Here is a 12,500-nt window from a genome sequence, read left to right as displayed (position 1 = left end):
CTTGCTGGGAGTTCTCTAGCATCAGGAAGTAATGTTTGTGCAACAAAAGGAATACCTAAGTGTGGCCAATAAGATGTGTAACAGCCCACTGTGACAAAGGTGGTACACTTCAGTTACACATCACTGGAAAATGTGTAGGGCGATACATGAAGTAGGGTGCATTGTACACAGTTACTGATGTGATGAAGGCTGGGAATCATGAAGTTATTATAGCCTCTGATGTGCATGGCCTTCATATACCCAGTACTTGTGTTACATTCAAGGGAGTAGTCAGCACTGTGACCACATGCTGGTGGATGTACCACTTACCCTCTACCCTAGGACACAGGTCACATACCTATTAGTCTGATTATAGGGTATGATGTCTACATTGTCCTTGGGTTGTGCATTTGGTTTCATAACATAAATCCCCCATGGTTTTGTTTCATCTCATATGTTGTCATGGCTGCGGCAGCAATCTTTGGTGTGTGTTGATACTGTCTGTATTATACTAATATCACAGTTGGAGTCAATGATTATCCACAATCTATAGTCATCCAGACAGCTGTTTGGACACAGTATGTGTATGTCATTCTCAACATCTGTGACTTAAATAATGGAGAGCAAAGGGCCTAGCAGACAGTCCTGATGTACAGATATGATCACTGGGCCAGAGATATACAGGTATGCCACTTCACACATTTCAATATATTTAAATGCCACATATGTGATCCAGTGGACTGCCCACTTGGTGATATAGCTGTTTATGGCCACATCTGACAGTGTTGATTGAATACCTCAGTGTGGATTTGTGTCAAATGCCTTGACCTAGTCAAGTTCCACAGAATGATAGTGTTCCCATCCTGCATGACCTTAACAACCACTTTCAGGACATCTAATAGATGTAAAAGACATGGATGTAGCATTAACAACTCAAACATGTCTATTGCACACAGCCAGGATATTACTAGTGTCCATATATAAAATGCTCATAATTTCTCACCAAGAAAATACAGGCCCTACAAACCATGCCATGACGTATGTGGATAGACTGACAGCTTGGTCACTGTAATCTATATCCTATAGGATGAGGTGACTTGTACCTAGCCTACAAGCTAGTCTCTGACCCTGCCCTGATGGGAATACTGCACATCTGCAAATTAGCTATGTCTGATGACATTTGCAGTGTCTGTTGAGGAGAAAATGGTAATAGCAGTGTCCAACATGCTTGTGTAAAATGTCTCTAATATCAAGCAAGTGCACAAGCAGACATATACCAGTTGACTGCAGTGAGAACAGAACCTCTACCTAAGTACACCAACTAGAAAACTCTGTATTTAAGGCAAGTGTCACAGCTTAAGTCTGACTTAGAGAGTGTCAGACAACAGTTTATAGGGGATCATCAGCAGTGTCTGGTAAGGAGAAAATGGTAATAGCAGTGTCCTACATGTAGGTGTAAAATGCTCTCTCTAATGTCAAGCAAGTGCACAAACACACCCCAGTTGACAGCAGTGAGAACAGAACCTCTACCAATTTAAGTACACCAACTAGAGAACTCTATATTTAAAGCAAGCAAAACAGCTCTAGTCTGATTTGGAGAGTATCAGACAATACTTTATAGCTGATGACATCAGCAGTGTCTGGTGAGGAGAAAATGGTAATAGCATTGTCCCACATGCTGGTGTAAAATGCTCTCTATAATGTCAAGTAAGTGCACACACACACACACACACACACACACACACACACACACACACACACACACACACACACACACACACACACACAGACACACACATATCCCAGTTGACTGAAGTGAGAACAGAACCCCTACCTATCTAAGTAAACAGACTGGAGAACACAGTATTTTATGCAAGCACCATGGCACAAGTCTGACTTTTACAAGGCCTAAGGACAGCTTATGGTGGATGACATCAGCACTGGATGTTTGGAGAGATGATGGCAGGCCTCCATGAAATGGATGTGTAGGCATGTCCAAGTGTCAAAATATTGTCAATCCATAGGATTGGAGTAGTAACTGTCAGATATACACTTATGCTCACACACACACACACACACACACACACACACACACACACACACACACACACGCACACTTTCCAGTTGACTGAAGTAAGAACAGAACCCCTACCTATCTAAGTACACAGACTACAGAACTCAATATTTTATGCAAGCACCGCAGCACAAGTGTGACTTACACAGGCTGTTGGACAACTTATGATGAATGACATCAGCACTGGATGTTGGAGTAAAGATGTTGGGAGGCCTGCATGAAACTGATGTGTAGGCATGTTCAGTTGTCAAGATATTTCAAGTTCTGCAGGTTACCAGATTAATGAGTGTGCAATGTATAGTATATGGTGGTTCAGGTCCAATGTTAAGGTATACTTTAAGAGACAGCTTTACAAGCTATATGCAAACAGGTGTCCACATTACTACAAGTATTTAAAAATCTGAATGTGTATTGTCATTCTAAAGATGTGCATGGCATATAACACAACATTTGCTATTAATTTATGTAGTGTAGTTGATATATTTGTGAACAAGTACTTAGAGACCACGGTGCAGTGTATGGGTGGAGGTAACACATGGCTGCAATGTACATATGGGACATTTCCTTAGATAGGCCCTTCAATTTTTTATGGTTCCACATGTAGTTTCATGGCATGGCGACTAAATGGACATTAACAAAAGTAATAGATGCTATTATTTACTTTGCATAGCACAACAGCAAGTAGTGGCTTTGCATGATGGTTGTTAAAGTGTTTGCACATGCAATATACACATTTCTACTACTTTCCCTATTTGAGTATAGTTAAGTAATGAGCAAACACAAGCATCATTGCTAAAAATTCTGAGAGTTCTCAGTATCGAGAGTATAAAACACACTGACCGCTTAGTTGATTATGTGGCAGCAGGTGTAAATGTAGTGACACATTCCTTTTTGAGCCCAGATGATCTAGGGTTTGAATCCAGGTGTATGTAATATGTTTAAATAGGTATTGATAAAGCGATGCAATTTTGCTTTATTCTATCTTCACCATGTGTTACAGTATTTTAACTTTGCGCAATGTGTTTAGGCAGCATTATGCAGAGGCAATTGCACCACAGAAGACCCTTTCACCGTCACTTGGCACTGGTGCAAGATGACAAACTCCATGCAAAGTGAGGGGCTCCATTAGCTTCTTTGACTCATTATAGGTGTTAAAATAGGGTAGATAGTAGATAAGAAAGTGGTGAAATGGAGGGCAAGCAAGAGGAAAAACATATGGAAAGCAATATAGGAATGTGCAAGAGGGAGGTAGCTATCTTAGGCAATGCAAAGACATATTGCACATGCCTACATCTGCTTACACCCACAGGAGCTACTCATTCCCCCTCTAACTCCACACCTACATGTGGCTGTGTTGACCTTCCCCTTGTTGATCCTGCTGATGCTATTTTCCTGTTTTTTCAGGATGATGTTGTGAAGCATGACACAGATGGTGAATATTTCAGTACATGTATGTGGATTGTTCTGCAGGGCTCTCCCAGATGTATCTAGGCACTGGAACCATGACTTCAGCAGCCCAAACACATGCTCTATATTTCGGATTTCACAGTGTGCCTCATTATGGCATTCTTCAGCAGGTGTGTGTGCATTTCTGATGGGCATCATCAACAATGGTTCCACTGCATAACCTGCATCCCCCAGGAAATAACCCTGTGGGATCTCACCCCAGTGAACATTTGATACATCTGGGAGTTGTACCAGATATGTGAACCATGGTAACTACCTGGGTTGCCAGCACACACATTCAGGATGTTTCTCTTAGCATTGCACATGACTTGACAGTTAATGGAATGGAAGTTCTTTCTATATATGTAGACCCACCCCTGTTCCCCAGATGATACCTTTATTTCCATATGTGTAAAATCTATGGCACCCAGTATTTCAGGGTAGTGTGCTATAGGGTAGAACCCCTGGATATTTTTGGCCCTGTTCCTGTAGTGTGTCACTATCTACCCTGTAGCACTCTACAATTTCTACCTCATGGAGATTGTAATCATTTAAATGGGGTCTGAAAACTCTTCTCCTTCTTGGACATGGTCTATTAGCAGCAGCAGCATATACTCCAGCCTATTGCACATACACATGAATTAAAGAAAGAACAGCCCCTAACATTGTTTCTGTGTAAATTCCTTTCCATGGCTGTATTCCATTAGGTTTTGGAATTCCCAGAGAAAGCCAGCACTGAGTCTACACAGTTGTTTATAGCTTGTTGAATAGTTCCTCCATCTTGGATTGGTTGATTAGCATACAATTCAGCTGATTATGTTGTAATTAGCATGCCACAGTGTATACCATGGTTGCATGGCTCTACACACTGTGAAGAGCCGCTTAATGAATACAAAACACTGCACTACCATGTGCACATCACAGCGCAACATGAACATGGTGGAAGCAGACTGTGTAGGGTTTATTTAATCTGTCCTTACATGTTTTTGCTGCATGTTATAGCAAATAATATACAGATGAGCTGCCTGCTAAGGGTATGCCAGGATGAACCTCTGTGTCCTTTTTTTTTTTTTTGCAACAGGTGAATCTCCCACATTTGAATCCAGTAAAGGCCAGACCTTAAGGTCACTTTGGCACTGGCCTAAGCTGCTGCTGAGAAGACTTCTGGTCATGATGATCTGCCAGTAGAGATTTATAGGTGTGGGTAGGAGTTATTCATAAAAAAATCTTTCTTGAACTTGGTAGTGAGTTGATTGATCAAGTGTGTCTATATGAGCACAAGCTTATACAACAAAAGAGAAGGAAGGTCCAGAGGGATTTAAAAGATTTCAGAGACCACAATGTTTTTATGTGACCAAGAGGAACACAAGCTAATTCAAATACAGCGAACCATGATGGTCAGATTAATGAGAACCTGGATAGCACTACACTGCAGAATCCACCTCTGAAGGAGGCAGTACATCCTTCTTCAAGAGACCAATCAATTTATGGGACACCTAAAGGAGAGAGATCAGTCATCAAGAGTGCACCTGCTCAGAAAGTGAGGGTAGAAAATGAGCCGGTAGTCCGAAAGAAAGTCTTTTCCACCACACTGGAGCAGGTTTTTTCATCTCTTCTACTACCCTTCTGAGTGCATCGGTTGAATTCCAAGGATGCCTCAACAGAACGAGGAAAAATGAAAAGGAAACAGCTGGTTCAGGATGTGAATATGTGCATGCTCAAGAAAATGTGGAAAACAGACAACGACAACCAGTTTGGAATATTTCTAGTCGACCATTGACTGACAGTGAACTCAGTCTACTTAAATACAGGTTTGAATTTTATTCCCACTCAGTGGGCAGACTTACCAGATACTCTATTAGAATTGAGACTATTTGCATGGAATTTGCCTCTTAAATCCATTTTTTGTTCTACTAATGATTAGCATATGTCTTATTCATTTAGGAAGCCTAGTACTTATACCCCCAAATCTCTTCAGCCTTAGAAGTATTTATTAATGTGTGTGAATAACAGATTTGCCAGATGTTTACAACAAATGTGTATAAGGGAGGCTTTAAAAATCTTAATAGTGTTTAAAAATAAACCCTGAGGTTATTACAAAACTGCACAGCCTGATAAAGGGCGAAAGTAGTTGTCATGAATAGGACGTATTACTTTAACTCAATGAATGACATGTTGAAAGATATTTATACTTATAAAACTATTACATTGGATGACATTCAGCTAATGGAGGAATATTCCTTGAAGTCCCTTAATGGCAGTTTACAGGAGAGTATTATTACTAAGGAACTGTTTCAGCATTTCATGGTTGAATACCCTCTCATCCCTATCTTACATAGCCTACCAAAAATACATAAAGATCCTTTAAAACCTCCATTTATTCCTATTGTTGCAGGAGGAGGGTGGATAACTGAACCAATATCAGTTTACGTAGAGAAACAGCTAAGGCCTGTATTAGATAATTATGATGTAGTTTTATGTGATACTAAACAGTTTCTTAAGGATTTATACAAGTTTTAAACTGATACATTGCTTTTGGGGAATGAGTACTTGGTCACATTGGATGTAACGTCCTTATTCACTGTTATTCCCAGTGATGTGGGAATTGATTTTGTACATGATTTTCTTGTCAGGAACAGTTCATATTCTTTAGATAAGATTGATCTTATCTGCTATCTATTAGAGTTTATATTAGAGCTGAATGTATTCATTTTTGATGACAAATATTATTTACAAACTTCTGGCGTAGCTATGGGCACCTCATGTGTAAATAGCTACACCAATATGGTAATGGCTGAATGGGAAAGTAGGTACATCCTAGGAGTTTCTATATTTAGTTAACATTTATTCTTTTATCTTCGATTTGTGGACGCCCTTTTTGTCCTTTGGAAAGGGGACCTGTTACAGATAAATCATTTTCTGTCCTTTCTCAATAGTAGCAGTAATTTTTTGAAGTTTACTATGACGTGTTCACTACACAGCATTGATTTTTTTAGATGTATGTTTGACCAAGGAGGAGAGAAATAAGATTTTTACTAGACTGTTCAGGAAAGACTGTTACCAAAATTGTTATCTGTATCGTACTAGTATGCACCGTAATCATGTTTTTAAAAATGTGGTAAAGGGACAAGCACTCAGGATATCCAGACTTAATGATAAAGACTTGGATTTCGAGAGAGGCTTAGAGTCCATTAAATCTGAATTTCTGAATAGAGGGTATAGAAAGACTTCTAAAGACATGTGTCTGGAGTGTTTGTCCCCGGGCCTCCGCTGAAAACATGCTCTGTGGAGCCTGGTCAGACTTTCCCCGTCAACAAATGTTAAATAAAATAAATAAATAAATACAAAGGCAGAAATAGATTCAGCATGCCTTATAGGTAGAGGCCAAAGAAGAGGACGTGGTAAGCCTTATTTTTCTTCACCTGACTCGACTTCAACAGGAATACTGATAGCTTAAAAGGTGTTTCATATTGTATGACATATAGTAGTAATAGTGCAAGACAGAAATATTATTAGTAGGAATTGGCATATTTTAAGAAAAGATGTAGAGCTGTCAAAGTTTATATGGATGACCTCAACTTTTATATATAAAAATGAAAACTCTTTGAAGCAGAAACTATGCTACCCTTCTAGTAACAAGAATATAATTACATAACACTAATAAATGTAATAACTGTGCCTACTGTCAGTTCATTTGTGAAAGTGGGACTTTTGTACACCCAGAGAATGGAAAGAGATTTGATTTTAAAGTTTCAGCTAATTGTAATATGAAAAATTTAGTTTACTTGGCATATTGTGTCATATTTTGCCTTTTATGTGGGCAAAAGTAACAGACATTTGAGAGAGTGGATTAGGGATCACTACTATTGTGCACAAAAAGGTTTTCAATATAGTGCATTAGCCAAGCATATTCATTCTAAGGAGGCAGTCATTGGTTTAAATTCATGGTTAAAGAAGTAATTCAATATAATATGAGGAAAGGAGATCTGATAAATGAAACTGAATGTAAGGAATTACTCTGGATTTTTTTTTATCAGCACATTGTGGGATGGGGCTGAATGACTATGTCTTTCTGAAGCCAGCCCTTAAGGCTTGAAAGCTTAAGAAGTGATAGGTATACTGTTTGTGTTTTTTTATATGTATATATACTTTTATATGTATTTTTTATTTTGTTTGTAGATTGCTTATATGTCCTTTTTCAATATGTTGTAATGGCTAATGCACTTATATGAATGTTAATTTTTTTTGTTTTGCTATGAACTAGTAGAGGAAACATCCTGCCCTATGGCACATTTTAGATGTGCTTTTAATTAACATTGTTAAGAATGTGCATCTGATTGGCTGTTTTTGATTGAGATTAATTAAGTATTCCTACAGTAGGTAGGTTTGATTTTAGTATTGTATGGTCTGATGAAGTGATCTGTTTGATTGCGAAAGCATTCACCGTTATATTAAACTTTATTTTTAACTGAAAGTACTGTTTTTATTGGTGCTGTTCAATTTCTTCTGTGTTGCTGTGCCTGGTTTTATTCATTCAGTAAAAAAATCTTTGTTGAACTTGGCAGTCAAGGTTGGCTACGTGTATTATTTCTGAATCCTGTAAATGTGCTGCAGTAGTAGTGATTTTCAAAGCAAGAATGGAGCCTTTTGAGAAATGACTGTAAGTTATTTACAATGATAGTGGCAAATGGATTAGCCTCCATTCTTCCCAGATTAATCCATTTCAGTCAGAATAAATTTGTATAGAGCCATATTACATTTGATAACTTATTAAAGTATGGAATTCTTTGCTCTTCCTTTGGTGTTGCATGAATCTATGGCCCTTCTTCCCAAAAAGGAGGTCTGATTGAAGCTCTGAAGGATGGCTACATCATGTATGTGGTCTAACTATAAGCCTAGGATATCATTCAACTTATTAACCCTTCCAGTAGATCAAGGACGAATATCCATTCCAGACTTTGGGCTATATACTAAAGCTGAGGATGTCATTCGGGATCATGTCAGCTAATCTGGATTTCAGACTGAAGGAAATTATAATTCACTTTACTGGGGTGGTAGAATTATTTACAAAATGCTGTAAGCTAATTGCCGAAGGAACGCAAATTTGAAAAAAAAAAATTATTAGGAAACTAATCAGTGGAGTTCCTTGGGGATTTAAGGCCACCAAGATGAATTCATGAATTGCATCCATTGCCCTGATAATGCGGTTTGAAAAATAGGAGATATTATACATATACTACCACCATATTCGCAGTAATATCTCAATATTCATTATTCATTCATTACTGGGAGTCTGAATGTAGAGATGAAAAGTCAGCAAGCAAAGCAGAGTAGCAGTGCTGAAATTGAATTCATCCTCAAGTCTTGGTGAATACCTTCATGAGGTGGACCCTGTTTTTTACAAAATCTCACCAAGGCGACACTGATATAAAGACTGTATTTATATAACATATATCATGGACAGAAGTAGGTTAAAAACTAAAAAAGATAGCTGGGTGCACAAGACCCAGGATAAAAAAGTGCCCAATCCCAATAGGCACACTGGTGTCAGGACTGGAAAAGATGACAGTGTAGAATCCTCAAAATGCGGAAACTTTCCTACAATGGGGCCAAGCCCAGGGGGAGGATGGCCCCCCTGTTGTAGAAGGAAGTAGCAGTCCACAAAAAACACAAAAACTGACAGGCCAAAGAAGAGCCATAAAGATGATAAAGTGGACTATTGAGGATAAGAAATAAATTACTATTGCTACCATTATGCAAAAAGCCCAGAATTTCCAGACACAAGATTTACAAGCTGATTAAGAAAGAACTTAAAGGAAAGAAAATACTTCCACAAGAAAAACTGTCAGAAGCTTCAAATGAAAATGTGTGTTCATTGATACAACAGATTTGTGAAAAACAGTATATAGATCAAGAAACCTTGATTTGTTTTGCAAAAGAAGCATCTGAGGAAGTGCCAAAATATAAACAACAAAACCAAGAGATATTTGAAAAGTATAAAAAAAGAAATATGGACATGGGAAAGAAAGATGGATTTTATATGGTGCAATATTTATGCAAAGGAGAAAGCCAAATTAATCAATGTAAAGAAAGTAGCCCCAAAGATATTTGAAGAGAAATACAGGCAAAGGCATTCAGATATGGAAAATTTCACAATAAAAAAAATCACAAAGATGGAACGTAGAAAAGAAGATTAGTAAAGCAGAAGTTAGAAAATAGAAGTTGAAGTTATGAAGTGCCTGCAAAGTGAACAATTTTGTGTAGAAGGCCTAGTGCAGGTTACATCACAGCAGGATGGAATGAGTCCCCAAAGCAGGGAGAAACAGAAAGATCGGGAAACATCTGAAGAAGAAATATGGACATGGGAAAGAAAAAGAGATTTAATATGGGGTAATATTTATGTAAAGGAGAAAGCAAAACTAACCAATACAAAAGGAGCAGCACCAAAGATATTTATACATTTTGGAGAAGTATCTACGAAGATCATGTGGAACACAACAAATATGCTAAATGGATAGAGGAAGTAAAAGAAAGAATAAGAGGTTCAAATGTACAGGATATGAAATGGAATGAAATAACAGCCAGAGAGATTGAAACAAAGTTAAGAATAGAATCTAATTGGAAAACCCCAGGCCCAGATGAAGTACCTAATTTTTGGCTGAAAGTATTAACATCTTTGCATGAAGATTTAGCCATGAGTAAGAATTATTTATATGCACACCCCAAACAGACACCAGCCTGGCTAACAACAGGAAAAACAATGCTCTTACTTAAGAGTGAACCTGTAAGCTACCCTAAAAATTATAGACCAATAACTTGCCTTCCGACGACATTTAAACTATACATGAGAATCAATGCTGACAGAGTTTATAGACATTTAGAAGAAAACTCAATGATGGCAGTAGAACAAAAGGGCAATAAAAGAAAGTCATATGGGACAGTGGATCATTTGTTGTTAAATAAAGTCATAGTGGAGAACTGTAAAAAGGGGAAGAATCTAAATATGGCATGGATTGACTACAAAAAGGCATTTGATAGTATCCCACATTCATGGATAAAAGAGTGCTTAAAAATGCATAAGATACACCCTACACTGATCGACTACATTACAGTGACCATGAAACAGTGGCAGACCACTTTGCAATTAAGCCATGATAAAGGATAAATTGTTATCCCATGGATAAAAATTCAGAGGGGGATATTCCAGGGTGACTATCTGTCACCGCTGCTATTTTGCCTTGCCCTTAACCCATTAAGATGTCTACTTAGCAGCTTAACTATGGCTATAATTTGGCTCCTAGAAACCAACAAAGTGTAAAGACTTCTCACCTTCTCTTTGTTGATGATTTAAAACTGGATAGCTCATCAGATGAGAAACTGAAAGCACAACTGCAAGTTGTCAAAATTTTTTAAGATGATATAAGAATGTCATTTGGTCTTGATAAATGTGGAAAAGCAACCTTTAAAGCAGGAAAACTGCAATGTCAGGAAAACATCAGTTTGGGACAAGAATGTGATATAAAGGAACTTGAGCAAGAGGGAGTGTATAAATACTTGGGAATTGATGAAGGATCAACAATAAAACATGAACAAATGCAAATAAAACTTAGCAAGGAATATTTCAGAAGACTTAAATTAATCCTGAAAACAGTATTGACATCTAGGAATAAAATCCAAGCTATAAACCAATTTGCTCTTCCTGTCCTAACTTACAGTTTTGGAGTGATTGACTGGCCCCAAAAAGTGTTGCATAGATTAGATAGGAAAACAAGAAGGATGCTTTTTGCTCAGCAAATGATTTATAAAAGTCAGTGCATACCAAGATTACATATTCCCCGTTCCGAAGGAGGGATGAGCCTCCTTGAAATTGATTATATTTATAGCTGTGCAATTGTGGGACTCCACACATATTTGCTGACCTCACAAGATCCAAACATAGTGAAAGTTTGGAAACATGAGGAGAATAAATCTAAGATGACTTCTATACTTAACCTAGCAGAAGCATATCGGCATCAAGCAGGAATGGAAATCAAACTAGAAATGGACGAAAATCAGGCAGCAACTGAATGTGCCAAAAAAAGATACACCCTACACTGATCGACTACATTACAGTGACCATGAAACAGTGGCAGACCACTTTGCAATTAAGCCATGATAAAGGATAAATTGTTATCCCAGAAGAACTGTATACTGAAAGGCATAATAATGTGGCAAGATTGTTGCACTGGGGATTGTGCAACCATTATGGTACATAAGTGGCTGAAAAACACTGGAAACATGAGCCACAAAAAAAAGAAAGAATATAAGGCAAAGGACCAGATGAGTAGGCAAGAAATCTGGAAAAAGCATGAATATAGTTGCAAGTATAGAAAACTTCTGGAAGAACCTCATGTTGATCAGGAATGGTTAAGAAGAGGCAAATTCAAACCAAGAGATGATAGGTTAATATCGGCGGCTCAAGATAGTGAGCTACGTACACGTTGGTTTATAAAGTTCATTGAACATGTGGGAGAAACAGGCAAATGTAGATTTTGTAAAACCGAACTGCAAACAGTTGAACACCTCGTTGCTGGTTGCGACATACTAATGCCAGAAGAACTGTATACTGAAAGGCATAATAATGTGGCAAGATTGTTGCACTGGGGATTGTGCAACCATTATGGTACATAAGTGGCTGAAAAACACTGGAAACATGAGCCACAAATCATCATAGAAAATGAAGTCTACATCACCTGGGATCATCCATTACCAACAGTTCAAAAGATAGATGCTAGAAAACCGGATATAGTGGTCCAAGAAAAGAAGACAAGAGTAGCATTGACCATTGAAATTGCCATACCCAGTGACTACAGTGTCTTGCGTACAGAGAGACACAAAGTCATAAAATATCTGGATCTGCAGGTAGAAACTAGAGCATGTGGAAGAAAGATACTCAGACAGTTCCAATAGTAGTAGGAGCAATGGGTCTTATTACAAAGAATTTACAGTCATATTTAAATAT

The sequence above is a fragment of the Protopterus annectens genome, chromosome 2.part0 (genome assembly GCF_019279795.1).
Source record: "Protopterus annectens isolate FY-2018-M chromosome 2.part0, PAN1.0, whole genome shotgun sequence".
NCBI lineage: Eukaryota > Metazoa > Chordata > Ceratodontiformes > Protopteridae > Protopterus > Protopterus annectens.
The sequence above is the reverse complement of the archived record's forward strand: the minus strand, read 5'-3'. Positions refer to the sequence as shown.